The sequence below is a fragment of the Vulpes vulpes genome, chromosome 7, assembly GCF_048418805.1.
Source record: "Vulpes vulpes isolate BD-2025 chromosome 7, VulVul3, whole genome shotgun sequence".
NCBI lineage: Eukaryota > Metazoa > Chordata > Mammalia > Carnivora > Canidae > Vulpes > Vulpes vulpes.
Window position 1 is genome coordinate 57957028 of NC_132786.1, and position 26311 is coordinate 57983338.

The 26311-nt window shown below is 36.3% G+C and overlaps 1 protein-coding gene and 1 pseudogene across 2 annotated transcripts in view; one reads left to right on the top strand and one right to left on the bottom strand.

Moving 5' to 3' along the window:
* GPM6A (glycoprotein M6A) overlaps positions 1–26311 on the top strand; it is a 332016-nt gene that overhangs the window by 122621 nt on the left and 183084 nt on the right. The gene's annotated exons all lie outside the window — the stretch shown is intronic.
* Positions 17099–18338, bottom strand: LOC112932863 (SWI/SNF-related matrix-associated actin-dependent regulator of chromatin subfamily E member 1 pseudogene; annotated as a pseudogene).

Genomic DNA, 26311 nt, shown 5'->3' on the forward strand with positions numbered 1-26311 from the left:
ATTCCTTAGGATGGTGCACATTCCATAGTTAGACACTGACTCTTGTTCCTGCAATATGATCTACTCTTCTCTCTGCTGCACTTTATTATGTATGAAAACATAGTCTTTTTAATACTTTTGATCTTGTCATACAATTTCATGAGCTCTAAAAATTTATATCAGTAGTGCCTGTTGCTTAGAATCCCTTTATCACCTTGACTGCTTGGTGAATTCTTATAATTTTTGCAAGACTCTACTCTTGTTTTCTTCTTGTTTGGTAAGTTCCACTTTTCCTCGTGGAGGATTAATCTTTAACTGTATAACCACTGTCTTCCTCATCCTTCTTTTATAATCCTTTATGATAATATTGCTATTTTACAAATCTATCTCCCCACTAGACTGAATTCTTTGTAATCTCATTTCTTATATTTTCCTACAGATTCCTTATAGAGTGTCTAGCATGGGACATGCCTCATAATGTGTATATTAATATTCTTCAAATGTATGAAGGAGGAAAAAAAACATTTTAAAGAGAGGATGAAAAGGACAAACTTAAAAATTTCCACGTTTATAAAGATGGTAGGCTGGGTCTCTCTGGAAATCTTAGTTTTGTAAAAGAAGAATTTTAAATATTTGTCAAAAATCTAAAGATAAATAATATGAAAAAAAGATAAGCTTTCCGGGATCCCTGGGTGGCGCAGCCGTTTGGCGCCTGCCTTTGGCCCAGGGCGCGATCCTGGAGACCCGGGATCGAATCCCACATCGGGCTCCCGGTGCATGGAGCCTGCTTCTCCCTCTGCCTGTGTCTCTGCCTCTCTCTCTCTCTCTCTCTGACTATCATAAATAAAAAAAAGAAAAAAGGAAAAAAGATAAGCTTTCCATTTTTATTTAATATGAAATAAGGCATTATATAAATTCAAGATTAATATTGAGTATTTATTATTCTTTCCTGACAGTTTTATTAACCATCCAGGAACATAAGATAATTTCAGTGTTCACTCATGCATTAAATGACTACCTGTGTCAGTTACCTTTAAATATTTTGATAAGTACATAGCAGACCTCATGGAAAATATTAAAGGAAAATTATGTCACTAAAAAATAATAATAGGTGTTATTAAAGAAGCACCTAAGGCAAAATGGAAAACATAATATTTTCTCTTGCCTTATATTTCCCGGAAATAGAGGAATTGAGACATAGAGTGAGTAATTTTAATTATTAAAATGATAATTATAAACTATAGATAAATAAATTTATAACAAACTATTAATCTAAAAGGTTAGATGTAAACTATTTTAATAAACTTCTCCCCAAATTATTATTCTTTAAACCCTTTTTAAACCCTACAAATTATATGTTGATTGTTGCTTGACATAGTGGGTGTTTAGAAAAATATTTTTCAGTATTATGCATTATTATTATTATCAGTCATTATTATTTTGATGATTTTCCTTTTGATGGTTTTCTCATTCAGTAATAAATAGTATTCTTTTTTAACTAAAAATTATTTATCAAAAATAAATTCAGTTTCCTACATATAATCTTTAGCTGAAGAAGATAACCATTCCCCCCCACTATTTTGATGTTTGTATATAAACGTTCTCAACTGTCCTTTTCTGCTATAAGAATATAGGACACCAGATTACTGGCCTGCTACCTCTAGTGCCACTTATTTTGATTATCATATTAAAATGGCTCTGATTTACAGTCCACCCCCTCTTGTAGCTGAAGCAGGAAAAAAAAATTCTTCCCCAGAGGAGAGCAGAGTAACCTGTGCCTCACATGTACCCACAGATGAATCTGTTGGCTGCATTCACCTCAGGGCCAATGTCACTCCTGCTGGATTTCCTACTCAACACCATTTCCCCGTAGGCAGGGAATCATCAAGGTGTATTCCTTCTTAGTATAATGCTTCTAGAACCTCCAGAATTGGGCCTTGAAGCATATCCTGGTTGTATAGAATCCCTTTGGGTTGGTGTCATCTGTCTCTCTTAGCCCTTACCTGAAATCTTACCTTCCTAGCCCCTCTCTTTTCACGCCATGGGCTTCACAGTGTAGACAACCAGAGGACCATGTGAGGAGCAAACACTTATTGGTGAGGATAGATGGGGGAAAAAAAAAAAAGAAATAAAGAAAGGAAAGAACTCCTGGATTGTTCAGAGCAGCGGCAAAAGTTGTTGTATTGGTTGAATTTCATTCCTCTTCCCTGTTCTTGGCATTTTATTTTGACTAACACTAAGCAATGTTCCCACTTACATGTTGAAGCATAGCCTTTCCGGTCTGTTTAGTGTGATCTTAGGTGGCATTTGCAAATGTCTCAAATTGCGCATCCGACGGGACAGACTTAACTGCAAGGATGTGGTTACCATGGTACTCAAAAGACAGCTTTCCGAGAGAAATGTATCTCCTCCACAACCAGAAGTAAAAACCGAAAATAGAGTGGCATGTTTTCTCCCAGAAATTGAGGACATAAAGTACAGTATATGTTAGTAAAATGCAAAGTGTAATTTTAGTTTTTAAAACTTCCTTATTACTTCGAATCTGATCTATTTAATGAATTTTAATTATGACTTTGCCCAGTGCATGAGTCACATTATAAATTACTCCTAGAGCTCATGCTGGTAAGAAAGTCAATATGCTGGCAATGTAGTAGGAACTGCTTCATGGAACTGCTCATCTGAAACTCATGGCACTGTCATGACACTTCTAGGTTTCTTCCCACAGTAACACTATTTTTAGGTCTATGTAACATATGGGAATCAAACTACATAGAGAAATCACAGCACAGGTTCTGGAAGCTTTTGAGCTAAGTGAAAATTTTGTCTCATCTTCTCAATCTATAGATCAAGAAAATAAAAGACAAAAAAGGTAGCTGATTTAGCTAGTCAAGGAAGCGATTAGAAATAAAACCAGCACTTGCCCTTAGACCTTATACTCCCTTTTTGACCCTTGCTTGTAGGCTTCTTATTGTTTGCTTTATCGTTCCAAGACATCCAGGGCTGGTCAGGCAGTGGGAAGTCATGGCTCTTGGAGATGGGAGGCCCTCTGTATAGTCTGCCCTTGAGAACCAAACTGATTTTTCTGCATCTAAGGCATTCATTCTTAGGAGGGCGTAAGGGACCTTGGAATGATCTTGAATCTCCATCTACTGCTTTTCTGTAGGTTGCTGAGCCTGGAAAAAAAAATGATGTGTTATAAATCATTTTGCAGTGTCTGGATATTTCAGTGGCGTCGTTAGGGAGGCTGTATACAGTGCCTCTGCCAATAATTGGCATCTTGTCTTGTCTAACTTTTGAAACGTATCACCTGATGGTGGAAAGTAGTTATCATGTGGATCATTACACTTGGCCACTGTAAAACTATAACTTTATGTCCTTTAGTTTTAACTGGGTTTCCAGTGCTCCCGAGGACCCTTTCACCTCAAGCTGACTCTGTTAATTATCCCATGATCACAATTGCAAATCTTCTCTCCTCTTTCAATCTTCAACTACTGTGCCAGTTACGTGTGTGTATTGGTGGGGCGATTGTTGTTGCAAGAAATAGAAAGATGACTACTTATGGATGACTTAAGCCAAATGAAATGTACTGACTTGATATCAAAAGCTCACAGAAGTCTGGAGAAACAGCCTCGCAGAGGACAAGACCAAGGCAGCTGGGGAGTCAGAAAGCGGGAGCTATGGGAATGAGTATTTGGCAGGAACATATCAGAGCACAGCTGCCGGGGAGTGTGTACTTCCCACCCTTTCTCTAGTCTTGCATCAAGGTTCAAAGTCTCTGGAGTAAATCTTTGGCGAAGCGTAGGACACATGTCTGCCTTTTGGCTACATGGGGCTGTTAGAAGCAAGATCAAGCACCCTCAGCCTTTGTGATTGGAGGCAGGCGCCTGGATTTCATGTTGTAGCACACCCACAAATGCTGGGGCGTGGGTGATTCCACCAGAGGAAATCCAAGTGCTTGTAAGATTCCAAACAGAAAGGATATGGTGTGGAAAACAACAATTGTCAGTAATCCTGCATACTTTCCTTCTCATTCTTTGCAGAAGGCCATTACCTGGATTAGTTGGAAAGATTAATGCCACTTGAAATGAGCTGTATAAATTCTCCCCTTCTCCCATTTCCCATTTATTTCAAAACAAGGATCCAATGTTTTTTCAAGCCAATTTACATTTTCTGGAAATTTCTGTTATCACATCTAACTTCTTCCCTATATTCGATCTCATTTATCACTGTCTCTTTCCTTTTGACTTTTAAGATGTTCACCTTATCCCAAGTTATTTCCCATTTCCAAATTATTTTTTTAAAAGCTTACCATTGACATTTCATTTTCCTTAAGTAACATCAGATCTCCCAATTTCTCAGTTTCAAAAGTGTAGATCACATAGGTTTTGCTCCTTCAGTATCTACTCCTTTCTCTCCTCAGGCCACAGTTCTAAAACTGTTCTCCCAAATCACCAGAACTCTGTCCCAAGGCCAAAAGGTCTTTTATGCATCCTCACCCTCACTGCGCTCTCCGAACAATGTGGGCTACATGTCTTTTATTGAAATATCTTTTTTCTTTGGATTCATAGTATTACATTCTATTTTTATAATGTCTGTGGCTTCTTGCTTTCTGTCTTGCTCCTGGAACATTTTGTTTCTCTAAAAAATTAGATGTGGGTGTTGATCAATGATACACCCTTAGACTTGTTATTACTTCTATTTCTTTACTCCACAGTCTTTATTGACCTGCAGCAACATGGAAAGGCACTGCTTGGATTCGCACTTCTCTAAGGAACGTGGTGCTATGTTTTCCTTTGTATTTCATTATACCTCTTTTGTGAAAGATGCCATTTTGTTTTACTTTTTAGACTAGCTCTTTATGTATTTTGCTCCAGTATTCCATAGACTGTAATCTTCTTCTATTTATGGGATTCTTTCATTATGTTTTTACCTATATGACAAATGCTCAGTAAATAATTGTCAAATTAATGAGATAGGTTAATACAATGGAAAATAGACATCTTAATAAAGGTCTGTAGGAAAATGGAGTACAGTAGAAACAAATGTTAGGTAATTGAGCAGAACTTAAGGCATACTCAGTGTTTTACGACCGCAAGCACAAATGTTTGACTGAGCTTTGTGAATTACGAATATTTAGATCGGTTTCCATACCCTAGAAAGGAGACTTAAGAGAGATGTCACATTTTATGACCTCTTTTAAAAATCAGGGATTCATTTTAAAACAATATAGGAAATATGAAAGAACTTTTAAATAGTAGATTTAGATGAAACAACAGTTAATTAAGTTTCTTGTATAGAGCATACATCAGGCTGGTGTTTCGTCATTCATTGGTTTATTCAATGGTCTCTCCAATGTCATGATAAATGCACATAATTTCATTTTATTTATCTATGTTACTGCTGTATGGTGGACACACAATGTTACCTTAGTTTCAGGCATACAACCTAGTGATTCGACAACTCTATTCACCGTGCTATGCTTGCCACAAGTGTAGCTACCATACTGTTTTCCACTGTGACTGCATCAGTTTACATTCTCACCAACAGAGCACAAGGGTTCCTTTTTTCCCCCATCCATCATCAGTTACCGCACAGTCTCATTGCACAATATCACTGATGTTTTCCCTCTGTTGTACCTTCCATCTCTATGACTTATTCATTCCACATCTGGAAGCCTGTATCTCTCATTCCCTTTTATCCATTTTGACCATCCCCTGCTCTCTGCCCTCTGGCAACTATCAGTTTGTCCTCTGTATTTATGGGTCTGTTCTGCTTTTATTTTTTTGTTCATTTGTTTTATTTTTTAGACTGCACATATAAGTGAAATCACATGGATTTGTCTTTCTCTCTCTGACTTCTTTCACTTAGCATAATACCTTCTAGGTCCATCCATATTGTTGAAATGGCAAGATCTCTTCTTTTTATGGCTGAGTAATATTCCATAGTGTGTGTGTGTATGTGTGTGTGTGTGTGTGTGTGTGTCAGTTCTTCTTTATCCATTCATCCATTGATGGATACTTGGTTTGCTTTCATGCCTTGGCTATTATAAATAATGCTGCAATAAATATAGGGGTGCATATATCTTTTGGAATTAGTGTTTTTGTTTTCTTTGGATAAATATCCAGAATTGAAACTACTGGCTCATGTGGTTTTTCTATTTTTAATTTTTTGAGGAACCTCCATACTGTTTTCCACTGTGACTGCATCAGTTTACATTCTCACCAACAGAGCACAAGGGTTCCTTTTTTCCCCCATCTTCACCAAACCTTGTTATTTCTTATATATATATTTTTTAATTCTAGCTGTTGTGACAGGTGTAAGGTGATATCTCATTGTGGTTTTGAATTGAATTTCCTTGATAATGAGGGATGTTGATTATCTTTGTGTCTGTTGGCCATCTGTCTATCTTCTTTGAAAAATGTTTATTAAGGTCCTCTGCCCATTTTTAAATCAGATTGTTTGTTTTACTGGTGTTGAGTTGTATACTTTCTTTATATATTTTAAGTATTAACCCTCTCTGTATATATCATTTGTGAATATCTTCTTCCATTCAGTAGGTTATCCTCTCGTTTTGTTGATGGCTTCCTTTGCTGTGCAAAAGCTTTTTATTTTTATGTAGTCCCAATAGTTTGATTTTGCTTTTTATTTCCCTTATCTCAGAAGATGTATCTAGAAAAAAGTTGCTAAAGCTTATGTCAAAGAGATTACTGCTTATGTTTTCTTCTAGGAGTTTTACAGTTGCAGGTATCACATTTAAGTCTTTAATCCATTTTGAATTTATTTTAGTTTATGGTGTAAGGAAGAACAAAATTTTTTGGAAGAACAAAAATTTTTATGAAAATTAAGTGCCTTCTTTTGGAAAGTGAAATTAATTCATTGATAATTATTAGTCATATATGAAAAAATTAGAGTTGATCGTTCATATCTTTATTACAATAAATTGCTTTGCAATTTCATCATTTTTTAAGAATATATTTTCTCATTAGTTTCATTATAATACATTTTTTTATTTATGTGGAAATTATAGCAAGCTAACTGAATAACAAATAAGATTGTGATTATATACATTTTAAAGTGTAAACAGCCACCTTTTAGAGCTGAAAATGTAATTATACTCTTAATTATAATAAATGATATCTCATACAAGATGCTTATGGTGATAATTTTATTTACCGGACAATTTTCTTTGGAGACTTGTGGATAAATTTTCAGTAGTCATAAAATTACAAGTGAGGGAGTAATTGATTTAATAAATGAATATTTTAATGTGATGTTTAATTATAACTACTAGATAAATGATTGTTCAAAGAGAAAGACCTACTGATGTTAAACTCATTTTTCTTCATCACTCATCTGAAAGTCAACATATACATAAATATATATATTTATTTGTCTATGTGTATATTCAAATGAAATAGCTGAAATATACACATAGATATTCAGACACAGAATAATAGAATTTTTAGAATATACTTTAATATTTTTATGCTTTCTCTTCTCCAGAATGTCTTAAACAATATCAGTAGGTGTCTATTTGTCCAGTAACCAATGTCATTTTTTTTCTCCTCATGAGGGCTAATTAGCATTATTTCTAAACCCAGAGGGATATAATTTAATCAATTCTAATAAGAGTTGTTAGAGAGAACTCTGATGATCACATTTTGGTTTCACAGAAGTGTAAATTTTAGAATCTTATTTTCACAGGAAGGTTATACCATCTGTCTACATGTTAATTTATTGCTTCAAATGCATTAACTTTTTTGCACCTTTTGTCACATAAATTTTGGCATTGTTTACTTATTAACTCTTAGGTTTCTGAGATAGAGCTGAAGGACTTTTATTCTGTGTACTCCAAATAATAAAACAGCTTCAAGGAATGTCAATCCATATTATATTCATTATGTTAGAAGAAATTTATCATGCTTCAACTATTTTCAAAGAAAACCAAATAGAGTTCCAGCATATGAATTTTAGAAATATTTTAGTCTCTCTCTTTGCCTCAGTTTTGTATAGTGTAATTTGCATGGCAATTCACAAACCTGTTTTATAAGAATATTTTAAGACTTCTTGGGCAAAAACTAAGATGGCTGATGCCTTTAAAAGAAGGAAAGAAATCAAGGAACTTCTTGAAGCTATTAGAGGAAGTGCCTGGAAATAGTGGAGAAGAATATAAGTCTGCAGGGCAGTAGTGACGGGCAGTGTGGAGACTACAGTGCACACGGGGATGCTGTGGTTCCGAATAGGGACCTGAGGCATTGCAGAAGTGTAGAGAGGTGCGCTGAAGGCCACAAGTCCCACATTTGATAAATGTGCACATCTGTAAACTCTAAAAATGAGAGGAGAGGAGTTTTTTTTTTAAATTACTTTTAATGTTGATTTATTGTATTAGCTTGCCTAATGAACCAGGAGAAAACGAAAAAGGTAATAGAGGTAAATGAATGAATATGTGAAATCTCTGAGGGTAAGAGAACAACAACAGAAAGATTAAAGAATGCCCTTTTGTTAGTTTTATTGTAAGGAATTTAGCAACAACAATAAAAAATCATAGAGAGATTATGTTTTATAAACCATAATTGGAAATTCTCAGAATGCATCAATGACCTGAGATAAAAATTCTCAGAATGCATCAGACCAGAGATAAAAAACATATTACTTGACCTTTAGTAGTGTGATTATTTATGATACCTTGGGAATATCTGGAGAAAAAATAGGAATAATGCTTTTGATATGTTTCTTCAGCAAAACATTGTTAGTAGTTTACAGATACATACATACAAGATTATATGGGTCTAAGGTTATAGAGACACCATAATGCTAGAAATTTTGCACAAAGGCTCTGAACATGCAGTGTTCTTATCCTGGAGAAATATAAGGACATTAGTCCTGGTAAGGAAGAGGTCACAGTAAGCCAAAAGTAGTGGTGTGGATGAGTGTAGGGAATGGTGTTGTTCCTTGCCAACAGCAGTGACAAAGGAGAGACAAAAATAATAAAGATGAAAAAAGAAATATTCAGAGATTGGAGGAAAGGCATCTACTTTTGTAAGATTGAGTTCTTCTTCTGAAGATAAAAATTCCAATATTTTAGTTAAAATTTTGTCCAAGGCAAAGGTAATGTGATCAGGATGCATCAGGGAAGCACCAAAAGACTAAATAAAGCGGGAAATATGTTGGAAAGAAGACAAATGGCCTTAAGTAAACTCTAAAAGCATGATATTAACATCATTATGACAACAAATAATAATAATAACTCACATCTATTGCCCATTTCTTGTTTGTCACAAATGTTTCTGTCTTTATAGCATTTCATTAGAATAAACATCCCTTTAGTCACCACTTTAGAGATGAAGAAACAGCAGCTTTGGAAGACTCAGGTACTTGTCCAAGATCCAAGCTGGTAGAGACTGGTTCAGATCTGAGTCACTTAACTGTAGGAGCTGGAGCTCTTAATCATGAGGGACAGAAGGAGGGAGAGAAAATCTGCTGAAAGGGTGAGTTTTCGTCATGAAAAAAGGAATAGGAATCAAGAAGTGAGAAAGGAAGAGGAATCATATAATGGCAACAGGACTCCTATGTATTGAGAAGAGGAAGTTTTCAGAGTCCTCAATAGAATCATGTGTTATAGCAGCTCCAAGGAAAATGGCAAGGCTTAGAACACAAATTAATAACTTTTTAAAAAGACTTTATTTATTTATTCATGAAAGACACAGAAGAGAGGCAGAGACACAGGCAAAGGGAGAAGCAGGCTCCCTACGGGAAGCCCGATGTGGGACTTGATTCTGGGAATCCTGGATCACACCCTGAGCCAAAGGCAGATGCTCAACCACTAAGCCACTCAGGTGTCCCACAAATTAATAACTTGAGAAAGTTTTAGTTGCATGAATGAAAATCTCATGCATAATATTTTTCTCTTTCTGCCCTCAGTGTTGAAAACGGTGCCTGTCACTTAGCAGGCACCTAATAAAATTTTATTGAAAAACTGTATACAGGGACAGAAGAAAATCTGATAGTTCAATGTTCAGTGTCAACAAAAGAGTCTGAGAACCTGAATTGAAAGGGTTAGGATAACTTTTTTTTCCCCATGAGAAAGCTTTCACAAGGTATTGCTATTTGATATTTGAAGAAGAGGGTTTGTTCACTGGAAAAATGGAGGAAATGTTAAAACTTGTTCCAAGAAGCAAACAGGAGAAAAATCTCAGCAATCTTGAATTGGCCAAAGATTATCTGAACGGTACACAAAAAAACCCCTCACAAACTATAGAACAAAATATGATAAATTTAATTTAATCACAATTAAAACTATTTCCTTTACAAAAGAGACTTAAAATAGTGAAAATATCAGCCACAGAAAAAGAAATGTGTAACTGTATCTGGTTTTAAATTTTATCCAGATTATTATAGGAATCCTTACAACTCAGGAATGAGAAAGAAAGCAATCCTACTAAAAATTAGCAAAAGATTGAGAAGGAAACATCAAGAAGAATATGAATGGAAAAAGACCCATGAAACAGTGTTCAACTTTACTACATTAGAGAAATATGAATTGAAACTACAGTGGGTATCATTACACACCCACTAGAATAGCAACATCGAAAAAGTCCAGCCATGCCAAGTGTTGGCAATGATGTTGAACAAATAGAAATTTTATACACTGCTGGTAGGAATGTAAAATGGTACAATTTTGGAAAATAATTTGGTGATTTCTTATGAAATTAAACACACTTTTGCCACATGAACCAGCAATATCACTCCTGGATATTTATCCAAGAAAAATATGAAAGCATATGTCCATGAAAGACTGATAACACAAACCTTCATAGTTGTTTAATTTGTAGTATCCCCTCATTGAAAAAGCCCAAAAGCGCATCAACAAAAGAGTGAATTAACAAAATGTGGTGTAGTCATAGAATATGATACTAGTTGCCAATGACAAGGAATGAATTCTTAATATGTAGGGGGTCATGGATGAATTTCAAAATAATTATTCTCAGCGAAAAAGCCAGAAAAAGGGGGATATGTACTGTATAGTTTCATTTATAGAAAATTCTGGTAAATGCAACCTAAACTGCACTGCCAGAGAGTAGGTCTGTGGCTGTCTGGGGTTGTCTGGAAGGAGGAACTCTGGGGCCATGGAAATGTTCTTCATCCAAATTGTGGTGATGCTTTAACATCTGTACTTATGTTTGAAGACTCATGAAGTTGTACTCTCCGAGTAATGTAGTGTATATCACTTAGTCCTGAATGTCACTGTGAAAAATGTCAACAGGCCACCTGGGTGGCTCAGTTAAGTGTCCGCCTTCAGCTCAGGTCATGATACCAGGATCCTGGGATGGAGCTCCACTTTGGGTCCCATGCTCAGCAGGTAGTCTGCTTCTCCCCCTTCCACTATCATACTCTTCCCCCCTCCCTCAAACACATAAGTAAAATCTTTTTTTTTTTAGAAGCTTTTTTTTTTATTTTTTTTTATTTATTTATGATAGTCACAGAGAGAGAGAGAGAGAGGCAGAGACACAGTCAGAGGGAGAAGCAGGCTCCATGCACCGGGAGCCTGATGTGGGATTCGATCCCGGGTCTCCAGGATCGTGCCCTGGGCCAAAGGCAGGCGCCAAACCGCTGCGCCACCCAGGGATCCCAACACATAAGTAAAATCTTAAAAAAAAAATGTCTATACAACACAATCTTGAGGACAGATAAAATAGAAGAAAAGCAGAAGGGGGAAGTGGGATTGAGAGATAAAAAGTAGATAGATGAGAAGGTAGAGAGATAAAAGACAGACACGTTGGGGTGGGCATTGGGAGAGAAGGAGAGAGAGAGTGAGCCGATGGAGACAAAGCAAAAGCAAAACAAGCCAACAAACCGGAAGAAGAAGAGAAACTTAACTTGGAGAAACTTAACTTCTATCCTCCTGGTGGAAGTTTAATTGGTACAGCCACTTTAAAAATGTAACGCTGTACTTACAACAGTCCCTGGAGCTTTAGAATGCTTAGTAAAAGTATATTTTCAAACGTATGCTCACTGAGGATACCTGCTAGGATTGCTTACATGAAAATCACCCTTTCTTCCCAGAGAAAGGAAAAGGGAGAAAAATCAGTCTGTGGAGTCGAATGCTCACTTAATTAATACTGGTGGGAGTTTAAATTGGTTAGTAAAGCCACACACTGGCATGTGTTCCAAAGAAACGTGTGCCAACGCAATTCCTAAATGCATTGACCAGGAAGGTTCAAACAGGACTGCTTTAGTAATCAAGCACCAGAAAGTACCTAGGTATTTACAATGGTGGTTTGGATTAAGAAATTGTGCTGTACTAACAGGATGGGGCCATTCGGAAGCACCCAGAATAAACAGTCCTCACCTTCAGGGGTAAATCCCTTCAAAGTCATGCTGGACCAAACCAGACAGATTCAGAGTATGTAGTGTCTGAGTCAGTTGCTATAGGTTCCTAAACAGACAAAATTAATGTATTTCATTAGCGGTCAGGAAATACAGCCCTTGTTTAAAGTAATGACTGTGGGATGTTAGGAAGTGTTCTTGGCAATCCTTGTTTGTGTATTCAGTTTGTGAAAATTCATTGGACTTGACTCTTGCAATTGCGTGCTCTTCTGTACGCATGAGATCCATACGTTAAAAAATTTTAAAAGAGCTTAAAGCCTCAGCCAACAAATAAATCTACTGAGATCATAAATGAGATGTAAACACAAACTATGCTTCAGATGGGAAAATGCAGAATTGAAAACTTGTCAGTCCGGCCTTGAATTAATCTCTATACTTATTTCAGCTACCAATGGCCTTGTTAAGATTAAGGGAACAATTCTTATAAACCACATCTGGAAGAATAAACGTGTGATTATTTGTATCCATACAAATTGTGTTTTCTAAAAACTTAGGTTTTCTATTTTTTTTTTTTTAGGTTTTCTATTTTTGGAAGGAAAATGTTTAATGTGTGGCTTTTGTATTATTTATTGTTCAGTCAAGTTATTCATTCTGCTTCTGTTCCATGCCAAATGCTACGGCTTGTAAATTTGGAAAACAAATTCAAGTGGATATTAGGGATAGTGAAAAATGGAAGTGCCATTAAGCGCAGTTCTAGCTGTCTGATTGATGTACAAATGTTCATGTAATGAACTGTTGAAATGTTCATTGCTGATACCTAACTCAAGTTTTTAAAGTTTCTTTTTTTTTTTTTTAGTTTGACTTAAAGCTATCAAACTCATTGTTTTTCTGAATCATATAGATAAGAATTAGAGGAATAGAATTAAGGATATATATGTATATATATTTATATTTTAAATCTTTTATCTATCTATCTATCTACATACACACTTTGCTCTTTTAAAGCAAGTTCTGATACTATGTTTCTGGCTTTAATTTTAATTCTTCATAAAGGGTAAACTTGAAATATCCTTGCCTTAAGGAATATGTAACCCTGCAACACTGCATTGTATTCCTGTTCTATATACTCATGCTATTAGATTTATTTTATCTGTACTTAAATGGATTTAAGTTCATGAATTAATGAATCTAATTGGTATATTTCTCCAGAATAGTGAAGAAGGGAGGAGCAGAGTGAGAGAGAGAGAGAGAGAGAGAGAAGCAGACTCTGCACTGTGTGTGGATCCCAACTCAGGGCTCCATCTCAGGACCCTGAGATCATGACCTGAACTGAAACTGAGTCAGATGCTTAACAAACAGCCACCCACTCATCCCTGCCATGATGATTTCTAAAGAAATGTATTAATTACACTCATAGTGAGAATTAGAAGTAATAATTGAATCAAATTTGGAAGTGCTGTAGACTATCAAAATGTGAAAAATGTATGTGATGACTGTGAATCTTTAGGAATTACTATTTTTCCACTGAGTGTTGTAAGTGATGAATCACAAATCCTACACCTGAAACTAATATCGCACTCTAGATTGACTAAAGAGTTTAAATAAAAACATGGAAAAAGGTAATATTTTTTAAATTATAGAAGCATATGTGATTTGAAGGATGTCATGGTTAAAAGGAGTCAAAACATTAGAATATACACGACTGCTCCTCCCTCATCTCCCAAACTGAATCATATTAAATCACAATTTTATTGTAGATTCTATATGAGCCAGGAGACTGGAATGAGAATAAGTGAGGCCTAAGACACTGCTTTGTTTCATCACACTTCATACATGGATCTTAGTGGAAAAGTGCATATTTGCAGTTTTAGGGAAAATTGTCTTACTGCTATTGAATTTCTTGGGTGATAGATATCTGAAATAGGCTGTATTTCAATTAATTATAAAAAGAAAACACATGATTTTTTTTTTACAGCTGAAAAATGTGGATAATTAAGGGAGAGCATCTATAGCAAAAAATATCTGGCACCTGTTTAATATCCTATAAATATTTAAAGCATATACACTCCATAGAAAAAGATAATTTGTTTGGTACAATATATTGAAAAGTAGGATTAAGAGGATGAAAATTAAGAAAGTGAAAACTTGGGACACTATGGCAAGACTCTCTTGGATTTGGTTGTAGAATAACTTCATGGGATACACACTGTCATGGGTGTTTTATAACCAGCCTGGGAATAGCAGCCTTACAGGGCCATTTGGAAGAATGTGAGGTCTACTTCACCGATCATCCCTTAAAACTGTGAGACAAAGACCTAGATTTCACCCAATAAAGGCTGGTCTTCTTTTTTTTTTTTTTCTCCTAATACTTGATGAAATTGCTTACACATATGCAGTTTCACACAATTAATTGAAAATTGCTTACACATAATTGATTTCATTAATTTCTGCTATGATTGCTTTTTATCTCCTTTCTTCTTGCTTTAGGGCTTAATTTCATCTTTTCCCTTCGGATTCCTTAGGCGCTTGGGTTATTTAGTTCAGATCTTTATTCTTGACCAACATATGAAGTAAAGATTACAAATTTTCCTCTCAATTCTGCTTTCACTGCATCCTACGGACCTCCTTAAGTTGCATTTTCATTTCCATTTGTATCAAAATATTTTAAAATTCCTCTAGAAACATCTTTGATCCTGTATTATTTAGAAGCATTGCACACTTGAGACTAATATTATACTGTATGTTAACTAACTGGAATTTAAATATATATGTATATATATGCATATAAAAGAAATATATTACTCATAGCGTTTTTTATATTAGAGCTCCAAGATATTACTCATAGTTGTTTTAAGTTCATAGAACCACAGCATGGCTGTTTCTGATTCTGGGCATCAAGCTCCTTGCAGCTTGATGTTTTATGATACAGGATATTTTCCAAGAAAATTCCAAAGCTTCAGTCTGGATTGTCTCAGTCTTTGTATCTGGAATCTAATGAGAATATGGGAGTCAAGAGAGCATGGGTGGGGGAGAAAAATCTTGTGTAAAGACTATTTCTGTGGGTTCATTGGGATATTCTTTTTTCTGCACTATAGCTATATAGTAGACATGGAGTTCACAGAAGGGTATGGAGAGAGAGACACAGAGATCTAGTAGAAGAGAATGTCATAGAACAAATGATACTTAATTACAAATGAACAATATACATCTGGTCTCCTGTTCCTTAATTCATTTAGAATTAATTTAGAAGATTGAATTGCTTCTACTTTTTGTTCTCTCTCTCCTAGATGTTATTTAATTCCCAAACTTTGAGGATTTAGTCCTTGAAATTTTGAGATTCAACTAAATTTTCCTTGGATTTTATAAAAGTGTTTTTCGTGATTTATTGAAATATAATTGACATACATAGAAAATGCCCATATTTAATATGTATAATTTGTTAAGTTTTGACATATTTATACATCCATGATACTATAACCACAATGAAGATCATGAACATGTACACCTATTCCTCCAAATTTCTCTGTGACATTTCTCCATCCCCAATCACTGATTTTCTATCACCATAGATTAGTTTGCATTTTTTAGAATTTCAGATAAATGGAATCACACAAAATGTACCCTTTTTAGCTTCTTCCACTTAGCATAATTATTTTGAGATTCACCCATATATTTTGCAATGTGTATCAATAACTCATTCCCTTTTGTAGTTAAATAGTATTTTATTGTATGGATATACTGTATTTGTTATTCAATGACTGTTTCATGGACATTGGGTTATTTTTAGTTTTAGAATCCTGCAGATAAAGCTGTTATGAATATTATTGTAGAAGTCTTAGTAGGGACATATGCTTTCATTTTATTGGGAGGTAATACATAAGGGTGGAATGGCTGATTGCATGGTTGGTGTATATTTAACTTTTAAGAAAATTCCAGAGTTATTTTACTATTTCACTTTCTCATCTGCAGTATATGAAAGCACCACTTCCTGCACACCTTCACCAACACTTGGTATGATCAGTCTTCCTAATTTTAGCTATTGCTATAGAGATGTGGTGATATCTCATTGTGGTTTTAATGTGCAATTCCCTAATAGTATTCAACACCTATTTGGAGGTTTATATACCATTCATATATTTTTTTTAATGAAATGTTTCTTGGAGTCTTTTTTTGCCAATCAGTTGACATGGCATATCTCTCCAATGATTTGTCTTCTTTAAATTTCTGTCAGAAATATTTTTAGTCTTTAGTATTTGATCCTTGGCCATTTTTGTCATATTTGTCCCTAAATATTTCATGGGTTTTGATGCTACTCTAAGTGATATTTTATTGCAATTTCTAATTGTAAAAAATAGGTTTCTTTTCCTTTATTGCATTGCCTAGAACTTTCCCTATATTCTTGAATAAATGTAAGAGCAAAAATTCTTGTTACATTTCCAATAAAAGAAGGAAAGATTTCAGTCTTTCATCATTAAATATGTTAGATGTAGCTTTTTTGGTAGATGACTTTTATCAAGATGAGAGTTTCTTTTTATTCATAGTTTTTAACCAAGAATGGATGTTACATTTTCTCAAATTTTTTTCTTGCAAATATTTAGATATTTCGATAATTTACATTTAATGAGATTATTGGTATGATTAGGTTTAATTCTATTATCTTCTTAATTATTTTCTGTTTATTTCTTCTGTCTTTGTTCCTTTTTCCCTTTCTGTTTTTAGATTGAATATTTTTTATAATTTGTTTTTTTATCTTTGCCATGCTTATTAAATACAAATCTTTTTTTTCCTTAACTCAAAAAACATTTTTTTTTTCATTTAAAAAAGTATTTAGCTCGGCCATACTGTCCACCCCCTCCTGCCCGCTCTCCTTGTCCTCAGGAGTAGACGTGCCTTCTTCACCGTTCTGTTGGCTTTCCGTTGCTTCTTCAAGATGTGTCTCCTCTGTCTCCATGGGGATGCTCTCGTCGTCCTTCTTCTCCTGGGTCTTACCAGCAGCTGGCTCTTCCCCGGGAACCACACTGCCCTGACTACGTTCAGCTTGCTCTGCTGCTTCTTTCTCCCTCTCCTCTTGCCTTTTGCGAGCCTGCTCTTCGGCCTGTGCAATTTCAGTGGCAACCTTTTCCATATCCACTTCTGCTTTCAAACCGCACAAACTTTTAAGTCCATTGTTAAATGAATCTGTGCTTTCTAGGAACTTCCTCTTCTTTTCCTGGTGTCGCTCCTCTATCTGAAGAAGTTCAGCTTCTAGTTTTCGCTGATGAACCATTAAGGACTGGACCTGTCGTTTGAGGACCTGCATTCTAGCTGTTGTGACAACCGACCCAACGTCTGGCACCACACTCTCACTAAGGATTTCACTGATGAGGCGGTGGTTGCCCTGGAAACGGGCAGTGGCTGTAGGCTTCATTGAAAAGCCATCATCATAATCATCTGGATCTTCAGCAGGCCGAGTGCTCATGTAAGGTTCTCCTTTCTCCATGCGAGACTGTCTCTGTTGACTTTCTTTCTCTAAAGCAGCTTCTGCACGACTTTTCGCATTTATGTAAGCAAGGCATGCGGGGGATTATGATAGGCCTTCAGAGATTCATTGTACTCTATCTTTTCTGCTTCGTATTCGTTTAAATATTCTTGTTTTTCTTCATCAGTGAGATCTCTCCACATGCCACCAATAATCTTGCCAATCTCCCACAACTTTAGGTCAGGGTTGGAAGCTTTTACTTGGTCCCAGACCTTTCTGCTGTACCTCATGTAGGGCATCAGCGGCTTATCTGGTGGCTTTGGGGGTTTTGGAATCCTAATACCAGAGGATGCTGTGACCCGGCTGTTGGTGCCCGGGTTCCCTCCCAGCCTGTAGTTGTTGTAGGCGAGATGGCTGTGTGGATTGTATCCCACAAACCCTGGTGTGCTGGGCATTTGTGTTGCAGGAGCTGGGGTGGGAGGTGGGGCATAAGATGGTTTTTGACATTTTGGAAGATTAAGTTCTCAGTTCCTTAAGAATGAATCTGAGACACTGAGGGCAGAAAAAGCGCCCGCAGCTCCAGCCTCGTTTCTCTTTGTCCCGCGCACCTAAATACAAATCTTTATTTTGCTATGTTAGTGCTTGTTTATTGTTTATAGTATGTATTTTAACTTACCACTCTCTATCTCCAAGTGATTTGGAACTTCAGGTGTACTGTAAGAACCTTGCAATTAAAAAAAAAAAAAGAACCTTGCAATTCTGTCCTTTATTTCCCCCCCTCAGTCTTTGTACTGAGATATATTTTACTTCTTGCCTATTTATAAATCACGAACTAGATTGCTATTATTTTTGTTTAACCAATCTATTATATTATTTAAAGTTTAGATATTAATTTTTAGAAGTTTTAAATTTATAGAAATATTGAAGAGTTTGGACGGAGGATTCCCGTGCACTGTTTGCACACTATCTCTTGATTAATAATCTTCTACATCAGTGTAATATATTTGTTAGAATTAATGAACCAATACTAATACATTAATATTAATTAAAGTCTATACTTTATTCTGATCTCCTTAGTTGTTTTTCTTTTTAAGATTTTATTTATTTATTCATGAGAGACAGAGAGAGAGAGAGAGGCAGAGACACAGGCGAAGGGAGAAGCAGGCTCCATTCAGGGAGCCTGATGGAGGACCTGATCCCTGGTCCCCAGAATCACACCCTGGGCTGAAGGCAGCGCTAAACCGCTGAGCCACCCAGGCTGCCCTGATCTCCTTAGTTTTTACCTAGCTTCCTTTCTGCCTATTCCAGGAAACCACATTATATCATCAATGGATTTATCAACATATTTTTTTGTTTGTTTTTTTGAGAAATTCCTTATTTTCCAGCACTATAAAGTGTTTCAGGCTCCTCTTGGATCTTTCCTCCCAGTCCTAAAATCAACCATTTATCCAAAGGTTGCTAATTCAATTTGTTGGTGAACAATACTAAAAACCAAGACATGGAGGCTATGTGTGCTCATGGCTGCTGGAGGGTCATTGCTTCAAGGCCATCCCAGCTGCCAGAGAAAATAAATACATGTGTGGACACTAACTTATATGTATATACATATCCATAAATATTTCAGTATGCAGCCTCTGTGTCCATATAAAGTTAAATCTGAGTTCCTCCTGTTATCTCTGGTATCATGCTAGCCTCCTCCTCTTGCTGATCTATGAATTTTCACTGCGATAGTGAGAAACCTGACTTGCACCGTCTACCATTTGTTCCCGTAATTTTTCAACTCCAGTATACTTGTAGAGTAGTACCAGGATTGGGATGCCATCCTCCATTAGAAAACAACCATGTTGACCGGAAGATAGTGCTTACATTCTTTTCCTTTTGCCTTTAGTCTTACAGAGTCCATTCATTCCCAAGGTTATTTTATCCATCACCTTATCCCCATCACTTCTGTATGGTTGTTTGGTACATTTGGAATATAGTTAGATTCTCTTGTTACAGTCTGCACTCTTTCCTTGGATCTTCTGTCCTAATAAATGATTGTTTAAAAATTTACATCCATTAAGGTTCAGTTTTTGACTTGTAACGTTCTGTAAGTTTTGCAAATACAAATTAAATTTTTGATATTTAGAATATAATTATAATAATTGTTTTAAGGTCCTTGCCTGCTAATTCTGGGTCTGTTAAGATTAATTTTATCCTCATTTTATTGCATATTTTCTTTCTTCTTTGCATGCTTAGTAGTTTTTTTTTTTAATTGAGGTATGATGGACATAATACATTGTGGAAGTTTACAGTGTACAAAAAATAGTTTTGAATAAATTTATATATTGTAATATAGTTACTACAGTAGCATTAGCTAATACTTTTATCACTTTACACATTTATCATTTCTTTTGTGTGTTGGGAACAGTTAAGACTTAGTCTTTCAGTAATTTTGAAGTTCATAATACAGTATTTTTTAAATTATAATTACTATGTTATATGTCAGATCTCCAGAACTTATTTATCTTCTGGTTGTAAGTGTGTACCCTTAAACAACATCTCCCCAGTTATCTTACCATCAGTCCCTGGTAACCACTATTTTATTCTCTGATTTTACAAGTTCACCTTTTTCATATTCCACATATAAATGATATCATACAGCATTTTTCTATCTTGGTGTGACTTAGCTCCAATAGCATAATGCCTTCAGGGATCATCCAAGTTCTTGCAAATGGCAGGATTTGCATCTTTCTTATGGCTGAGTAATATTCCATTGTGTACACATACCACATCTTTATCCATGCATCCACTGACAGCCATGCTGGTTGTTTTCATATCTTGGCTATTGTGAATAATAATGCAATGAACATGGGTATGTGGATATCCCTTTGAGATACTGGTTTCAATCCCTTTGGATATATACAAAGGAGTGGGATTGCTGGATCATATTGCAGTTCAATTTTTAATTTTTTTGAGGAGCTGTCTTACTGGTTCCCATAATGGCTGTAGTCAGGGACCTTTTTTCCCTGCATTTTCATCTAAGAATTTTACAGTTTTAGGTCTTACATTTAAATCTTTGACCCATTTTGAGTTATTTTTTGTAAGAAGTGTAGAGTAGGAATCCATGCCAGGTAATTTTTGATTGCCTGCTGGGTATTTTGAATTTTTTCTTGCTGTGTTTGTTGATGTTGTTGTTTATTCTTGAGTTCTGTTCTGAGGTGTAGTTAATTACTTGGAAACAATTTGATCCTTTCAGGGCTTCCTTTTTTGGTTTGTTAGGTTGGAACTAGAAACAGTGTTACAGTGTTTTGTCCAAAGACTTTTTTGATTTTGATTTAAAAAAAAATGTTTATTTATTTTGGAGAAAAAGGCCTGGGGAGAGCACGGAGAGGGAGAGAGGGAGAGAATCTCCAGCAGCTGCCTTGCTGAGCGTGGAGTCCAGTGCAGGGCTAGATGTTGGGCTCGATCTCACAACCCTGAGATCATGACCTGAGCTGAAACCAAGAGTGAACACTCAACCTACTGAGCCTCCAGGTGCCCCTGTTCATCATCTTTATTACTGGGACAGAATTCTTCTCTGTAGCCTCCTATGTGCCCTGAAGTCATTAGACCTTCCACTCTAGCTGGTGGGAACAGTCATCAACTTCCAGCTCTGTGTGAGGGATGAGGGCTGGTCCTTCTAATCCTTTCCTGTGGTCTTTTCCTGACCTTTGGTATGTCCCTCACATGTATTTGTTGATCAGTACCCTGCTGATTACTCAAGGCAGACCCTCTGTGGATCCCCAGATTTTCTCATTGTTCACCTCTTTGCTCTCTGGTGCTCTGTCTTTGCAATTTCTGCCTAGATGTCTCTGTTCAATTTACTCTCTTCATCGCCGGGAGTTGGGCAGACTGCTGGGTTTCCCTTCAGAGCACCACTGCCTGGAATTCTTTCAGGATGGTAGCTCAGCAATTACAGGGCTCACCTCTTTTGTAGCCTCTTTCATGGGGATCTCTGTCTTTCATTGCATGGCATCCTTTGTCTTGAAAGCCATTGTTTCATATATTTTGTTCAATCTAGGGTGGTTTCAGGCATCAAGGTAAATCCAATTTTAGTTACTCAGTTTGGGTCTGAAGCAATAGCCCACCCATTGTCACTTATTAGAACTTTCTTCTTGGTAAGTCCTAGGATTTTTACCTGTCTGAGCTCCCACTGGTATCAGATAAAAACAGTTCTTTGTGAAACTTCAGCTCTGACTTTACTCATCTTTAAGTTTAAGAGGCTTCAAGAGGTAATGTCTGGATGACACACCTCCACTCTATCTTTTTATGCTTCTTACTTTCTTCCCTCTTCTGTTTCCTTTGGCTTGTCTTTTCTTCCCCCTCTAAGAAACTGATTGTCACAGATCCTGGAGATATTTATCTTCACTCTAATTTTTGCGGCACAAACATATTTCCAAACTGTGTGTTTCTTTGTAATCAGAATCAGGTCCTCAGCCACATTTTCAGTTACCCTGACCAGGTCAGAAATATGCTTTCGCTGTACTTTATTCCGTGTTTCCTTGCATGAGTGAGAGTCCCTTAGTTTTCTAACTTCCTGGCATGTTTAAGTCGATTGGTAGATTGCATTAGGTTCAAGGGCAAGTGGGTATGTACAGTTCAAGTTAATGTGGACCAGTTATAAAATATGTTGGATAAATACTCTTTGATAGTGAAATAGTTAAGAATGTTTAGGCTTACAACAACCGCTTGAACTTGTTAAGAAGGCTTAACGTTATTATTTTTGGTAACTGAATGATACTAATATCCTAATATCTTCACACAGAAGTACTGCTTAGAAATAAAATCTCAGAGAGTCATGTGAATTCTCAAGTTGCCATGACTCATACTTTGTGGGTATTGTCCTTTCTCTTTAAAAAAAAATTCTTTAGAACATAACTCTTTACATAAAGCATAGAATGACTCCACTAGTAATCTTATTAATTCTTTGTAAAGAGCAATGAAGATTTCCTGATTTTCTTATTTCTTGATCTCATTGTTTCTGGGGCTTTGCAAAGCTAAGGGGACAAAAAGAACTTGTTTTATTTCCCATTTATTGTCTGATTGGTGCTGCACTATTATTTAATACTTCCTTAATATTATGATAAGCTTCAACTCATTTTTTTTAAAGTGTGATCAAGTAAAAGGAAAAAAAAAAAAAAAGAAAAGCTTCTTTTGTTAATACTTTCTTGTAAACCTAGCTCCAGGGATTTTTTAAATTAAATAATCCTTCTTGATATTGTGCCAAAAAGCTTCATTTCAATAATATTTGGGAGTTGAGTTGAAGTAATCACTGTAAATATGTATTAGTTATTAAGGACAGAAGTGGTGGTAAATTAGTCCTAAAGTGCTCTGATTTCTGTGAACCAAGTGGTTTGAAAAGTTTCCCTTAAAATCAGTATTGGGGGAAAGAATAAGGCAAGTTAACCGTAGCCCTCAATTATCTCTGTAGTTTTCTGTAACCAGATTTTTTTTTAGGATTTCAGGATCCCGAATAAGAGGCTGTTAGATCTGAGAAGAAATTGGATGCCAGCAATAACTGGATGGCCCGCTTGGCTACAGAGTTAACAAAGGAAGAACAATGCTTATTGACTGTTGATCCAGATACTTCCTTAGATCTTACATAATCTATCCCTTGTTGTCGACAAGGCCATATATCTTTTCTCATTTCTGCAGTGCTGTTAGAATGTGAAATATTTTGTTGGATCAGTTTTCCCACATTTTCATTAAAGTGAGGTTTTTTTTCCTTCTTGTTTTTCTGAAAGCAACACAAGCCTTTTCTTTTTATACTCTAAAGACAGTAAAATATTAAATAAATAGAGAAATACAAACATTATGTAGTTTGTGCTCTGAGATTATTTTCTACACTCCTTTCCTTAAGTTTAAAAAACAGGTTAAGTACATTTCCAAATTTGGGCATGTAAATAGTTCTCATTAATATGAACTCTAAGGGCTTTCAGGCTGGAAGGATTTGGAATGAAGATATAACATGACGCAGGAAGGGAATGTTTCACTTTTTCTTTGTCAGGTCTAATAAAGTGCAAATTAGAGCCAGAATGAAGAGGAGTCTGTGTGTTGAAAGAACACTTATATTTTTAAAAATCCATCTTTATTTGGACCCGTTGCATTTGCTCTCTGAGCCATCATACTTGCCTGGTTGTCTACTGGTCTCTGTAACTGTCCCTGGCCTCTGACAGCCTCCTTTTCTTATTAATATCCTTTAACAATATAGGTCTTCCAAAGCTGCTTCTTTTTTTTTTTAACCATCATCTTTTTCCTTGACACTTTTTCCTCTTCAGGTTCTCACACATGTGTTTAAACATTCATTCCAAACTGATGGAGTATCTGTTATGTCCTAGGAATAATACCAAATGCTAGGAATAAAGATTTTACCTTCTGGTCTCATCCTTTCATTTAACACCTAATAAGATGACTAGAGCTCCCATCCCAAGTATCATGGGGAGTTCAGCACCATCTCCTGAGAACTTGCCTTCCTATATTTGTCCCTCGTTCTAAAGTCCTGCTCTAACTGATATTTTTTACCCAGTTATTTCCCAAGGCTGCCTTTTTTCTACATAGCTCTACTCGGTGTGTGGCCACTGCCCTCTTTTTGCCTTGTTAAGGCCCTGCTGGCACATGTTTATTGCCTAAAATGGATTTTAGCGAAAGCTAAAGGATCACGGAGAAAGATTATAGTTCAATGCAGAATAGAAAATTTAAATTCATGATTAAACTGAAAATAACCCCCAAACTTGGAAGTGAATGAAATTTCCACAGCATGCCAACTAAACTTGAAAATGACTATTTGTTTGCATTTTTGGCACCTCCGGGTGTGGCAACCTGCAGCAGTGCGAAAGTAGGGGCTCATGTTACCCCCTTTCCTCCAAAGCCACTGGATCCATGATCCCTGCCTCACACCAAGTAGAGGACTAGATGCCTATCCCTCTTCAACGCAGCCTAATGGCTCTACCCTCTCATTGTGCGTCAGGAACATTTGTGTACTTAGTTGGAGACGGCGGCCTCCAGAAAGCTAAGGGGCAGGAAAGGGGAGAAGTGGGCTGCTTGTGAGGAGGAATGTTTCTAGTCATAAACGTGTGGCAAGTCTAACAGAGAGAAGGAATGCCTATACGGCAGGGATCGGAGTTTTACATATACATGTTTTTTTTTTTTTCTTGTAATGGATATTGGGTGTCCAAGAAAATTCCATGTCAGATCATCTGAGGTGGAATAATCAGATGTTCGCCCCTGTTAAGCACACATCTCCTGACTCCAAGACCCCCTTCACCTTGCTCCTGGATGCTCTGTGAGTGTATCAAAGCCAGCATACCCAATATCAAATCGCCTCATCCCCAAATTCTTTCTGTCCTTGCTGTCTTAATTTTGTTTATGCTAATGAGTCTTTAATCATGCGCATCTGTGTCTCCTCCCTACCCATTGCCCTCATATTCATATGTTTGTTTTCCTGGACGTTTTCCACATGCCTAAAAATGTTCCAGTTCATCATCTCTCCTGAATTCCAGTGGTTAGCCCCTTGCCGTCCTGATTTAGTTCCTTGTTATGTCTCATGCGGGGTATTGTAATAAACTTCTTACTAATTGCCATGTCTCTGTTTGTCTCTTTTATGGCACAAGATTCCTAAAGTAGAGCATAGAATCACACCCGTCTCCTGATTAAAATCCCTCGCAGCTGTCTTCTTTCACGCTGAATAAAGTTTTCATCTCCCTCTCAGATCTTTCCTTCAGTAACATTCTTAGATTTATCCCTTATTTTTTATAGACGTACAAGAGGGTGTGTGGTATCTTTTTATTGATTTGCCGATATACTTCTTCACTCCTTCCAGACTCATCCAGTCTCTCTTCTGATTTCTCTCATGCTGTGCTCTCATTCAGGAATACTGCTCGTTACCTTGTTCCCATATTCTGCTCATCCACACATGTCCAAACACATTCCGTTCTTCCTGGGGTGCCATATGGCATCTTTTCCCAGAAATCATCTAGTATGACTCATATTTCATTTCTCAGAATTCAGGGGCACCTGGGTGGCTCAGTCGGTTAAGCGTCTGCCTTTGGCTCAGGTCATGATCTCAGGGTTCTGGGATCAAGGCCCACAACTGGCTTCTTGCTCAGCAGGGAGCCTACTTTTTCCTCTCCCTCCACCCTTTCCCCCTGCTCATGCACAAGCTCTCTCTCTCTCTCAAATAAATAAATAAATAAAATCTTTTTTTTAAAAAAAAGAATTTGTTTAATACCTTATCTGTGCTTATGTGTTATGATTCCATGTCTTATTATAAGTATGTGTCTTCTCTTTCTTACCAGACAATGAATTACTTTGGGCAGGAAAAATGCTTATACATAAGTTCCAATATCTATGTATTAAATGAAAGAAAAGTTATGAGATTGGCAAATGTTACAGATGAAGACAAATATCAAGGGATAATTCTCAATGACATGCAACTGTTGTTTCCATCTCTTTGTCAATGAAATCATTTCTATATTAATCACAGCAGGCGAGATTGGGCTGCTGTAACAAATTAACTTGCAAATCTTA